Source organism: Gorilla gorilla, chromosome 21 (assembly GCF_029281585.2).
Source record: "Gorilla gorilla gorilla isolate KB3781 chromosome 21, NHGRI_mGorGor1-v2.1_pri, whole genome shotgun sequence".
In the NCBI taxonomy this organism is placed as follows: domain Eukaryota; kingdom Metazoa; phylum Chordata; class Mammalia; order Primates; family Hominidae; genus Gorilla; species Gorilla gorilla.
In genome coordinates, this window is record NC_073245.2 from 15,350,538 (window position 1) to 15,364,880 (window position 14,343).

The window sequence follows — 14,343 nt, forward strand, 5'->3', positions numbered from 1 at the left end:
ATCCACCCCAGAGAGCTTCAGGGGAACCAGGGCTAGTCCACTCCAACGCCTGTCCCTACCTGCCCACTTGGTTCCTAATGAACCCAGTCCTCTGTTGCAGAGCTCTCCAGTTACCAGGAAGAAAACAGACACTATTCTCTGCCACCAACTCCCCATCCCAGCCAGCCTCCCAGCACACAAGAGCCTCTGCAAAGAAACCATAGTGCAAGCACATTTTCTTATGGAACTATCCTGGATCCCTCCACTGTCCCATGCCTCAGGATTCTCTCATCCAAGCACCCTATTTCCCTTCCCAACATAGAGCCACGCCCTCATCCTTTTCAACATTTATTTTTTGGAGACAGATAGGTGTGTTCTTGGTTATTCAACAACTCCACGATCAATGTGGTACTTTATTTAATACGTCTGATTTCACTAATGCACAAACAACCTTGCCTGAGGCTGGTATGATCATTCTCATCTTATAAATGGAGAAGCTGAGACTGGGAGTTTCCAAGACACCCCAGGTCACAGTCACTGGCAAGGGCCGTCCCCAAATCTGAGCCTTCCCCGCAGCCCAGGCTGCTCCCAGCTGCACCATATTCCAGGTGCAACGAGAGAAGGGTCAGAAGTGAGCGAGCAGAGGACGCCGTCCCCTGCTGGCTGCTGGTGGCATTAGGGGCTCCTGGCAATGACGCCTGTCAGGGGTGCCTTTCCAGACGCATCAAACCCAGCTTTCAGACACTGAAGGTGACATCCTGTGAGGGCGACAGCAGCAGTTATTGGAAAGGGGCCGGGTGAAGTCCTGAAGTACTGATTGCTTAGGCTCCACGCACCATGCTGGGTACACCCTTTCTTCAAGGCAGCTTCTAAGTTGGACATGCCCATTTTGCAGATGGGAGATGAAGGCTTCTGAATGTTAACTAACCCACTAAGCTGAAGAGCCAGGAGGATTTGGACCCCGGGCTGCCTTCCCAAGCCCACCTTCTGCTGGTCCACCTCCTCATCCCAGGATCTAAGGAACCTGAGGGAAACAAGAGCCCTGTATTAGTAAAGGTTTCCCAGAGAATAAATAGTTATAGATCAATAGCTATGAGGAGATTTATTATAGGAATTGGCTCATGTGGTTATGGAGACTGAGAAGTACTCCCATCTGCTGGCTGCAAGCTGGAGAACCAGAAAAGCCAGTGGTGTAATTTGGTTCAAGTCCAACAGAGTGAGAATCGGACTAGCCTTGGGGGGACGGGGGGTGGGGGGTCTGTGTAAGTCCCAGGATTTGAAGGCCTGAGAAGCAGGGCACAGATGTCCAAGGAGAAGATGGATGTCCCAGCTCAAGTAGAGGTAGTGAATTCATCCTTCCTCCACCTTTTTATTCTATTCGGGCCCTCAGTGGATTGGACAGTGCCCACCCACACGGGTGAGAGCAGATCTTCACCCAATCCACTGAGTCCAATTCCAACCTCTAGGGGACAGCCTCACAGACACACCTAGGAATCATGTTCCACCCACTGTGTGAGTATCCCTTAGCCTAGTCAGGTTGACACATAAATTTAGCCACCACTAGCCCTCTGTACAAGGCCACTGGCCCACTCCCTGGGCTGGCTTCTGATGCTGCCTGCAGGCCAAAGCACCAAGATCTTGGCTAGGGTCCCCATCCTCTAAGCCATGCAAGGACATTCCTTCCCTCCTGTCTAAAGCCCTTCACCCTTCTAACCACTCCGCTCTGGTGGCCAACGCTTCGAGGGGGTAGCAGAGAAAGCTGTGTATTCAAACCCCTGAAAGAGGATGTCCTAAGTTTGTCTTGGATGGAACTAAACCATCCCACATCCATAACTGTGGGATCCCTGCCATCCCGGAATTATCATATTCACAACTCTGACTTAAGGCACAAACAGAAGCTACTGTCTGACACATTGGCCCTTGGCTGGTACACACAGAGTTGAACCATCTGTTGGGCAGTTTGCCCGAGGCTTGTCTTGCTTTTGGCAGCCCATATTTATCTACAATGGGTCTCTCTGATACGAGGGTGGACTTTGCTGGAGGCCAGGGTAACAGAGCATAGGAATTAGGCATGTGTCTCCTTCCTTGATTTTCCAAGATGCCTTTACAGAATCCTCAACCTGCTGACACTTGCTGACTCGTAAAGCACTTCCCTTTTCTACAATTGTACTTACGAATATCAGATAAAGGCAGGAAAGGTTGGGAACATGCAAAAGAGCCCCTAGCAGCTGTGTGGGGAAGCGGACAGCTCCCCTGTGGGGCCTGTGATGGTGCATTCGTATCACAGTCTTGTGTGCAAAGAGGCCCGGACTGTTCTTCCCACTTGCTGGAACAAAGAGGTGGCACACCTTGTTGAAGGTAAAAAGAGCCAAAGGCTTAGAAGGAACTTCCATGAGACTCTCCCTCTCCTCTATTGGTGCTCACTTAGCTGAGAATATGTACAATGATATCCTGGCCTGGGACAAAACAGACCAGGTGCTAAGAGAATCACGGCTGTCACCTGATATCATTGAAATGTTTGGGGCAGGGGCTCCTCCCTCCAGGCCTTGCCAGGTACCCCTCTACTGTGCTGCTCCATCTCACTCCTGCTGACTTGTCCACCATGGAACAATCCAGAAAAGCATGAGAAAAACACTTGGCACTTCTTGTGTGGGAAGACATCATGGTGGCCCCATCCCCCATGGGTGTTCCTATCTTCTGTGCCAGGGCTGCAGAGAACCCAAGCTGTGGCTGTGGCACTCACTGCCTACTCTGCCTCCTCCATTCACATCTTCACACAGATGCCAACTGTCTGCCAAAGGGAATAAAAAATAAAAGCAGAGTGAACTTGACATCCTATACCTTCCAGCATTATCCCTCTGAACAAAGTAGAAATGGTGCAACAGCTGAAGAAAAGGACTGAGAGAGGAGAGAACGGAAGAATGATGAGATGTGATGAGTTAGTGAAGTCAGGCCCCAGGAAATTCCACACCAGCAGCATCAATCTGCCTTCTGTACCCAATGCTGAGGAATCAAAACTTGGAGCCCAGGGCTAGAGCCTCAGGATTCCTCCCCAAATCACACTGGCATGACTGTGTGCAACCCCGGAGTTGGGCTCATGTTTCTTCTAGAATTGTAGAATATAAGAAGGCACAATTTATTGTATCCTTTCATCTTCCTGCTTTAAGTTTAGAAATTGCTGGTGGCTTTCCCTTAAAGGGAGTACATTTAAATTTTTTCTATTAAGTTCTTAAGTTTCTTAAGGCAAAATATTGATGGTACCATCGCCATCTTCATCTGAAAGTCATGTTCACATTATAGAAAAGACTTTGGCTAGACTGAGTCTTCCTTAGTCAAAGATTATATCTTGAAAGTGTATACTAGGTTAAGCAACATTTTTGAAATGTTATCATACTTTAATCAGAATTTCACACACAACACATTAAGAGTAGCCAACAGTGAGGTCAATGTCCTTATTTTCAAAAAAGCATTTTTCTCCAGTTTATTTTGATGAAAGATCAGTGCCTTGGACATAATGTTCACTTCCATTCAAGAACATTTCTTGATAAGTAGAAATAATTTTTCAGGCAAAAACCTGATGTTCTAAGTTCAATAATAACCTGTTTCTACACTATGCCAAATTCTGGTATGAAGAGAATTTTTACTGACATGGTAATTTTTTCACACATTTTATGATTTTTAAAAAATAGCCAGGTGTGGTAGCTAACACCTGTAATCCTAGCACTTTGGGAGGCTGAGGCGTGTGGATTGCGTCAGCCCAGGGGTTTAAGAACATCCTGGGCAACAAAGTGAGACCCCGTCTCTATTAAAAAAAATCATAGGATATCCAATAGTCAACAGTTCTCTGGTTTCAGATTTCTGCCAGAAAAATAATCTACAAACCAACTTGTCTAAAGCAAAAGTCCTTATTCATAATAGCTGCCATCAATTTCTAACTATTATGTTGCTGATAACAGCATATAGCAAGTCAGTCAGCTCAGTTATTGGGAATATTTTCAGCTGTTAATGTTGGTATGTGTGCAGCATAGGGTTAAGACTGTGGGTATAGAATTCACACTTCCCAAGTTCAAATCTTTGTTTATTGTTTACTAACTGTCCAAACTTGGGCAATCGACTAAACTGCAATTTCTTCATCTTTAAAATGGAGACAGCATATTCCTCCTAGAGTTATTGTAAGGATTAAACAGGCAAGTAAGAGCTAAGGCGATTATTGCAATGCTGAAAAAACCTTATCAGTTTCTCTTATTATATTTCTCAAACTGTGTAGATCATGCTTGGAGAATAAAGTGTTTAAGTTGGTCAATTGAAAATCTTTTCGGAAAATTAAATACCTTTGATGTTAATAAGTCAAATCAATGTTAATAATATTCTTCTGTGTATGTCCATAGCCTTGAATTGTAGTCCAGCCTATAGCCCGTATCATTTTGTTTGAGTTTTTAACAATAGACTGAATTTTTAAAGAACAGTTTTAGAGTTTCAGAAGAGTTGAGAAAACAGTAGTGTTCCCATATGCCTGTACCGAGTTTCCCCCATGGCTATCATCTTAAATTACTGTGGTACATTTGTTACAATTAATGAACCAATATTGATACGTTATTATTATTAGCTAATGTCCATGCTTTACTCAGATTTCCTTATTTTTACCTAATGTCCTATTTAGGTGTTAGAATCCCATCCAGAATATCACATAACACTTGGTCACCATGTTCCCTTAGGCTCCTCTTGGATGTGACAGTTTCTCAGACTTTCCTTTTTTTATGACCTTAATAATTTTGAGGTATATTGGTCAAGTAGTTTGTAGGATGCCCATCTGTTGGAATTTTACACTTTTCTCATGATTAGGCTGGTTTCTTGAGGAGGAGGACCCTGAAGGTAACGTGCCATTTTCATCACATATCAAGGGAACATACTAACAACATGACCTTTCACTGTTGATGTTGACCTTGATGGCTGAAGATGTGTTTGTCAGATTTCTCCACAGCAAGGTTACCCTTCACCCCGTCCCTTTACCACACTGTGCTCTCTGTAAGGAAGTCACTATGAGCAGCCCACACTTAGGAGTGAAAATTTATGCCCCCTCCTTGAGAGCACAGTATCTACATCAATTATTTGGAATTCTTCAACACGGGATATTTGCCTCATCTTCTCTATTTATTTATTTATTCAGTAATTTATTTATACAAGTATAGTTTGTTTTATAATCCACCATCATTTTATTTATTTTGTTGTTCAAGCTGTGTTCCTAGTGTAAAGAAAAGATAAATATTTAAGGTGATGGTATCTGATTATCCTGATTTGATTATATGGATGTATCAAATTATCACATGTACCCCCAAAATATGTATATCTAATATGTGTCAATTAAATAATCATTCCAGTTTTGTCATTGGGAGCTCTTTCACACAAACAGAGCTCTTCTGCGGTCCTTTTGACATATTCCCATCAATGCTTTTTAAAACAACAACAACAAAAACAACACTTCCTTACTTTCAAGCACTACAAGATGCTCCAATTTCATCTTGTATATTTTCTACCCCAGTCCTTGAAAGCAATTTCTCCAAGCAGCCTTGCTTCCTTTTACTGAAGAATGGCATCAAAAACTGAGATCTGGGAGCTAGGTGTGCTAGTGGCTACTGGGTGTTGTTTCATTCAGGTACTTTCACCTCACAAAGCAAGGAAATATATGAATGTATACTCACCTGTATATAAAACATATCTATAAATATTTCTATGAGTAACCATTTACATTTATATTAAGCTAGACATGAGTTCCTACTAATCTCTCCAACTGTAATCCTTTACCACATGGATCATTCTATTCTCCTGATTCCCTTGCTTATCTGTAAAGTTTCACCCCAAAAGAGAGAAATCTTGTTCCCAACACTTGCCATTCATTTACTCAATTATTTAATTCATATATATATATATATATATATATATATATATATATATATATGAGTATCAGAATTATTGACCCATGGGAAGCAATATTATCAACTACAGTACAGTGCTTAAATTCAGTTCTTTTCACCTTTAGTATTACACACTAAAACATTTCCAAAGTTACTGAGGTCAGCATCTTTCTGCCCCACCTCACTTCAATGGGGTTGAACATTATCATTTTTAACCAATAAACAAACAACTGGATGTTATATCAATACAAAAGGAACTTCATGTTCACACGTCTATACAAACAAACATTTCACTTGTTTAAAAAAAAGTTATAGAATAAAAGATAAAATATTAACATTTTATATAAGATCTGATGTAAATTGTCATCAACAAAGTGTTCATATCCCACATATTTTATAAAGCTTGCCAAATATTGTTCATGCAAACTATCAACTGTAATTCACCTTGGCTTTTGCTAATTGCAGAAATGTTCTGGCCGGGCTTGGTGGCTCACGCCTGTAATCCCAGCACTTTGGGAGGCTGAGGCAGGTGGATGACCTGAGATCAGGAGTTCGAGACCAGCCTGGCCAACATGGTGAAACCCCATCTCTACTAAAAACACAAAAATTAACTGGGTGCGGTGGCAGATGCCTGTAATCCCACCTTCTCGGGAGGCTGAGGCAGGAGAATTGCTTGAACCCGGGAGGCAGACGTTGCAGTGAGCTGAGATTATGCCATTGCACTCTAGCCTGGGTGACAGAGCAAGACTCTGTCTCAAAAGAAAAGAAAAAAAGTTATCCTTTCTGACCACTGCTTTTAAATCTCCACTTTATTTTTTCCTGGGAAATAAACTTTAGGCACTTGAACCACAGCAAACCTTGACCTCAGCCTGGAATAAACCACACTAATTTGTTGAACCCCAGGCTGAATCCTCTTTTCTGTGTATGTGTATTGCTTTTTAAATTTACAAATGAAACTAATATTTTCCTACCTTGCCACCCATATCAATATGTTTATATCATCTATACTTACATATTTATATCTATATCCATTCTTTTTAAATTTTAAGTTCTGGGGTACACATGCAAGATGTGCAGTTTTTTACATAGGTAAATGTGTGCCATGGTGGTTTGCTGTACCAATCAACCTATCACCTAGGTATTGAGCCCAGCTGCATCAGCTATTTTTCCCAATGCTCTCCCTTCCCACACCTAACCCCCCGACAGGCCCCTGTGTGTGTTGTTCCCCTCCCTGTGTCCCTGTGTTCTCATTGTTCAGCTCCCACTTGTAAGTGAGAACATATGGTGTTTGATTTTCTGTTCCTGCATTAGTTTGCTGAGGGTAATGGCTTCCAGTTCCACCCATATCCCTGCAAAGGACATGATTTCATTCCTTTTTATGGCTTCATAGTATTCCATGGTATAATGCATACCAGATTTTCTTTATCCAGTCTATCACTGATGGGCGTTTGGGTTGATTCCATGTCTTTGCTATTGTGAATAGTGCTGCTATGAACATATGTGTGCATGTATCTTTGTAACAGAATTATTTATATTCCTTTGGTTAGATACCCAGCAATGGGATTGCTGGGTCAAATGGTATTTCTGGTTCTAGATCTTTGAAGAATCACCACACTGTCTCCCACAATGGTTGAACTAATTTACATTCCCACCAACAGTGTAAAAGCGTTCCTATTTCTCCACAGCCTTGCCATCATCTGTTGTTTCTTGACTTTTTAATAAAAACCATTCTGACTGGCATGAGATGATATCTCATTGTGGTTTTGATCTGCATTTCTCTAATGATCAGTGATGTTGAGCTTTTTTCCATGTTTGTTGGCTGCATGAATGTATTCTTTGAGAAGTGTCTTTTTCATATACTTTGCCCACTTTTTAATGGAGTTGTTTGTTTTTTTCTTGTAAATGTGTTTAAGTTCCTTGTAGACTCTGGATATTAGACTTCTGTGAGATAAATACATTACAAAAATTTTCTCCCACTCTGTAGGTTGCCTGTTTGCTCTGATAATAGTTTCCTTTTTTCTTTTTTTGTTTTTTTGAGATGGGGTCTCACCCTGTTGCCCAAACTGGAGTACAATGGTGGAATCTTGGCTCACTGCAACCTCTGCCTCCCAGGTTCAAGTGATTCTCCTGCCTCAGCCTCCCGAGTAGCTGGGATTACAGGTGTGCACCACCATGCCCAGCTAATTTTTTGTATCTTTAATAGAGACGGGGTTTCACCACATTGGCCAGGCTGATCTCAAACTCCTGACCTCATGATCCACCCACCTTGGCCTCCCAAAGTGCTGGGATTACAGGTGTGAGCCACTGTGCCCGGCCTCTGATGATAGTTTCTTTTGCTGTGCAGAAACTCTTTAGTTTAATTAGGTCCCATTTGTCAATTCTTGCTTTTTTGGCAATTACTTTTGGTGATTTCGTCATGAAATATTTGCCCATGCCTATTCCCTGAATAGTACTGCCTAGATTTTCTTCTAGGGTTTTTATAGTTTTGGGCTTTAGATTTAGGTCTTTAATCCACCTTGAGTTAATTTTTGTATAAGGTGTAAGGAAGGGGTCCAGCTTCAATTTTCTGCATATGACTAGCCAGTTCTCCCAGCACCACTTATTAAATAGGGAATCCTTTCCCCATTGCTTGTTTTTGTCAGGTTTGTCAAAGATCAGATGGTTGTAGATATGCGGCCTTATTTCTGAGTTCTCTATTTTGTTCCATTGGTCTACGTGTTTGTTTTTGTACCAGTATCATGCTATTTTGGTTATTGTTCCCTTGTAGTATAGTTTGAAGTCTGGAGCATGATGTTTGCAGCTTTGTTCTTTTTCCTTAGGATTATCTTGGCTATATGAGATCTTTTTTGGTTCCATATGAATTTTAAAATAGTTTCTTCTAATTCTGTGAAGAACATCAATGGTAGTTTAATGGGAATAGCATTTAATCTATAAATTACTTTGGGCAGTATGGCCAATTTCATGACATTGATTCTTCCTATCCATAAGCATGGAATGTTTTTGCATTTGTTTGTGTTCTCTCTCATTTCCTTGAGTAGTGGTTCATAGCTCTCCTTGAAGAGGTCCTTCACTTCCCTTGTTAGCTGTATTCCTAGGTATTTTATTCTCTTTGTAGCAATTGTGAATGGGAGTTCATTCATGATTTGGCTCTCTACTTGCCTCTTGGTGGTTCATAGGAATGCTTATGACTTTTGCACATTGATTTTGTATCCTGAGACTTTGCTAAAGTTGCTTATCAGCTTAAGAAGCTTTGGGGCTGAGATGAAGGGATTTTCTAGATATAGGATCATGTCATCTGCAAACAAAGACAATTTTACTTCCTCTAAGAGAAAAGAATCAAATAGACACAATAAAAAAATGATAAAGGGGATATCACCACTGACCCCACAGAAATACAAACAACCATCAGAAAATACTATAAACATTTCTATACAAACAAACGGGAAAATCTAGAAGAAATGGATAAATTCCTGGACACACACACCCTTCCAAGACTAAAACTGAAAGAAGTTGAATCCCTGAATAGACAAATAACAAGTTCTGAAATTGAGGCAGTAATAAATAGCCTACCAACCAAAAAAAAGTTCAGGACCAGATGGATTTACAGCTGAATTCTACCAGAAATACAAAAAGGAGCTGGTACCCTTTCTTCTGAAACTATTCCAAATAATTGAAAAGGAGAGACTCCTCCCTAACTCATTCTATGAGGCCAGCATCATCCTGATACCAAAATCTGGCAGATATAAAACAAAAAAAGAAAACTTTAGGCCAATATCCCTGATGAACATTGATGTAAGAATTATCACTAAAATACTGGCAAACCAAATACGCAGAAAATCAAAAAGCTTATCCACCACGATCAAGTTGGCATCATCCCCGGGATACAAGGCTGGTTCAATATATGCAAATCAATTAACGTAATTCATCACATAAAGATATCTAAAAACAAAAACCAAATTATTATCTCAATAGACACAGAAAAGTTCTTCAATAAAATTCAAAATCCCTTCATGTTAAAATATTCTCAATAAAGTAGGTACTAAAGGAACATACTTTAAAATAATAAGAGCCATTTCTGACAAACTGACAGCCAATATCATACTGAATGGGCCAAAGCTGGAAACATTCTCCTTGAAAACTGGCACAAGACAAGGATGCTCTCTCTCACCACTCCCATCCAACACAGTATTGGAAGTTCTGGCCAGGGCAATAAGGCAAGAGAAAGAAAGAAATGGTATTCTATATCCATTTTTACTCAAATTCTTTTAAACCTCAAATTGTAAGAGACTACTGTCAAAGCTAAAACAAAATTATGTTGGGAATTTATGCCATATATCACTGCAATGAGGTCGAACTTCAGGAACTGTTAGCTCCTAACCGTTTAAACAAAGAGATATATTAAATATACTGATTTTAAAGTCATCCCTCTGACTTACTGAACCAATGAATATTTTTCCTGAAGGCATACAAAATTCAAGATTAAATAAAAAGGTATTTTTGAAAATAACTCCCACATTTCTGAAATGAGAACGGGGCAGCACAGATGCACGTTGACGGCTACCTCCATCGTTTAAAAGGGAGTTTCTGAGGCAGTTCTAATGAAGTGGCAATTTTGCAGATAATGTAAAATTCAAAAACACTACGGAGATGTTAGGCACAAACACGTCAAGCACATAAAGCAGCATCTGGCAGTTTCCCTTTGGAGGCCTCGTGTGCCAGCATTTCACTTAGATAAGAAAAAAGTCTCCTATTTTCAGCAATCTTCTTAAATGCTTTAATTTGACACTATCTGAAAGTGATACTTAAGTTGTGGTAAATCACATTTAATTGCAGCAGTCTACTCCCTATTATTTCACTATTGCTTCAATTTCTCTCTAAGCTCTCAAAGACCTCATGGAAAATAAAATATTCCTTAATGGAAGTGCTTTCATTCTTAGTGACTTTTTGCCCATCTTGGTCAATTATTTTGACGTATGCTAAAGCAGTAGCAGTCATATTAAAAGGCCAAGTAAAGCTGAAAAGTACAACTCATCTCTAAGAACATTTGGCTGTGTTTCTATATTACCTGCTTGAAGAGTCTAAATCTTGTTTTTAGCCACTCTCCTGGTTCTCTACCTCTAATGTTGGAGTAATGAGTTCGTGAAGTGCCTACTAGACATGAGGACTAGGGGCTCGGGGTACAGATAAAGAAGACACAGACCCTGCCCTCCAGGAGGCTGAAGGAAAGAAGGGCAGGCCAACAGTGCTCCTGAGACAGGGTGGCCCTCCTTCTGAGTCTTCTGTTTACTGAGGGCCTTTGTGCTGGATACTGGGCTGCTCCTCCATGTTCGTTACTATCTGATATGGTTTGGATCTGTGTGTCCACCCAAATCTCATGTTCAATTGTAATCCCCAATGTTGGAGGTGGGGCCTGGTGGGAGGTGATTGGACATAGGGGCACTTTCTAATGGTTTGGCACCATCCTTCTAGTGCTGTTCTCATGACAGACTTCTCATGAGACCTGGTTGTTTACAAGTGTGTAGCACCCTCCCTCTCTGTCTTCCTCCTGCTCCAGCCATGTAAGACAAGCCTGCTTCCCCTTCTCCATGCTTCCCTTTACACCATGATTGTAAGTTTCCTGAGGCTTCCCCAGCCATGTTTCCTGTACAGCCTGTGGATTCATGGACCAATTAAACGTCTTTATAAATTACCTGGGCTCAGGTATTTCTTTATAGCAGTGTGAAAAAAAACTAATACAGTCCCTCCCAACAGTAATGCCGTGATGCAGGAAGAGAGCCTTACATTTAGGTAAGGATGCTTGGTCCTCTGAACATGTTGGTCCTTTTTATAGGTCCATCGTTCAGGCCACCTTAAAGAGGCAACTTGGGTGTTCTCCATCCAAGCTTGGACATGAGAATTTTGAGAAATAAGACTCTGGGCTCTGGAGGTTCTAGTTCTCTGGTTATCCCATCTGAAGTCCAGCTACCTCTGGAGAACAGCAAGTGTATGTGGATGAATTTGTTCTCAGTGATTCCTAGAGCTGGGTCCGAGTCTTGGGATGCAATGGAAGCCTCTTTCCTCTTCATTAGGCCCATTTACTGAAGAGCCTGAATTTCAGAGGAGTTAGTGGACTTGCTCAGGTCTTGACAGATAGTTGGAATTGAAGGCTAAGTTTCTCCAGACCACGACAGAGGTTGCCATGGAGGTGCAGAGAAGATAATGAAAATCGTGGTGGTAGATGGAGGTGGAAGGGGTAGTTGGTAAAACAGAGTAGGCACCCCAGAAATTATACTAAATGATTTTTTAAATTATTTTTAGTAATTAATGCATTCCTCCCCCTATATGACCAGAGTTCTTAGAGTTGGGAGAAATCTTTGAAATTATGTGGATCATTCCTGCCTCCCAAGACTGGCAGAGAGGCACTGAGGCTCTCCTTGGTCATCTTTAGGGATAAAAGAGCTCATGCATGAATGGGGTTGGGGGTCCTTGGCAAATTCCGACCACTGGGGAATCTCTTATCAAAATGTACAAAGAGGAAGCAGGAAGCTCCTTGTTTCCAGTGTATATCACTCTTAACTAAAGCTCAGAGAAATTAAGATATTCTCTATGGCACTACTCAAAACCATGCACCATGATGAGCTGGCAGGATCAGAAGAAAGACCTTTTGTGGATGCCTACCTAGAAGGTTGCAGTGGATACTGGAATTTGGGTTTAGAAAGAAAAGGACAAGGGGATGCTACAAATAATGTCAAATTGAGGCTTTCAGTTTGTGTGAGTCAATATTAGCTTGTTGGGAAACAAGTGCCAGGTAGTCTGTGACATTCAAGGCCCTGATATCCTAAGAGTAAGGAAGAAATAGTGTTTAACAATATTCATCAGAGCAGTGGAGTGTAAGAAAAGTCCACATATGTTCTGTGAGTCAGCATGCTGGGACTGAATTTCTAACCTCCTGGTTCTTAATTTCCTCATCTGTATAATGAGAGACTTGTTGAAGATCTTGCTAATATTCTACAGTGGGTTTTAATTTTTTTACATACTTGGTGAAAAAAAAAACCTCATTTTTTTCCCCTCAATCTGATACTAGCTGGTCTAAGTCTCCATCCTTCAGGTTAGAGGAGCATTTTCCCTCAGTCATGTTTTCTATGAATCTCTAGGTGTCATGCAGTCTAGAACATTCAAGTAAGGATTCCTGGTCCTCTGAACACTTTGGTCCCTTTTAAAGGTCCATGGTGCCGGCTACCTTGAAGAGGCAACTTGGATGTTCTCCAGCCAAACTTGGACATGGGAATTTTCAGAAAAATGGGAGTTTGGGCTCTGGGGTTCCTGGTTCTCTGGTTAACCCATCTGAGGTCCAACTACCCTCTGGAGAACAGCAAGGAGACAGATTTGTTCTCTGTGATTCTTAGAGATGGGTCCCAGTCTTGGGAAGCAATGGAAGCCTCTTTCCTTTCCCATTAGGGCCATTTACACCTTTCCCAACTTTTGGTTTATTCCTCCGTGCCGTACACTGAATCCATTGTCATCATATGCTTAATTTTTCTATCACATAAGCCCTCAGTGAAGGATGTCTTCTGGGTGTCTAAAAACATTCTGTTTTTAAGCATATGTCAGTTTATCTTTGGTTGTGTGCTGAACATGGTATTTGTAAAATGCTTGTTGAAATAATTTGAGGGCAAGGATAATGTTACCTTCCTCTGAGGAGGATTTGATTTGTCTTTGCGAGGCACCTCAGGGAGCTTGCAATTCAAGACCAGGTTAATTCAAGCACAGGACTTTTTACCAAGCAACTTAGAAATATTTAAATAATTGAACAATTGATACAGCTGTACAGGTGCCTCCCAAATGAATATCAGCCCTAAATGCCCCCAATACTTAGAAAGGTTAAGTTCTTGTTAATATGGCTATATAACATATCACTCCCAAATTTAGGATTTGAAACAATAATGATTATTTCTCATGGTTTCAGTGGGTTAGCTCAGAAGCAGCTCAGCTGGGTGGTTCAAACTCAGGGTCTCTCATGATGTTGCAGTCAGATGTCAGTAGGAACTGGAGGCTCCAATTCCAAGGTGGCCCACTTACAAGGCTGGCAAAGTGGTGCTGGTGATGGGCAGGAACCCTTAATTCTTCTCCATGTGAATCTGTAGATGGAGCTGCTTGAGAGTCCTTGGAGAGCGGTGGCTGGCTTCCGCAGACAGAGAGATCTAAGAGGTGGAAGATACAATGCCTTTTGTGACCTAGCCTCGGAATTCATACCCCATCACTTCCTCCACATTCTATTGGTCACCCAGAGCCAGCCCTGATTCAATGCGCAAGGGAACTAAGAAGGACATGAATACGAGGAGGCAGGAACCATCACAGGCTGTCTTGCAGACTGGTTACCACACACAGAAATTGGGACTTGAATCCAGGCCTCTCTGATGTCAAAGTCCTTGTACTTCACTGTGCTGCCCTCCCCAAGCAGCGTCTTGAATCT

The 14,343-nt window shown here is 41.4% G+C and overlaps 1 long non-coding RNA gene across 1 annotated transcript; it reads right to left on the reverse strand.

Annotated features, from left to right (window-relative positions):
• Positions 1–314: 314 nt before the first annotated feature.
• LOC129529004 (uncharacterized) lies at positions 315–14,083 on the reverse strand. The gene is made up of 2 exons (XR_008674374.2): positions 13,950–14,083; positions 315–1,003 (listed from the first exon to the last, which is right to left on the reverse strand). It is a non-coding gene; the product is annotated as an uncharacterized lncRNA (long non-coding RNA).
• Positions 14,084–14,343: the final 260 nt, after the last annotated feature.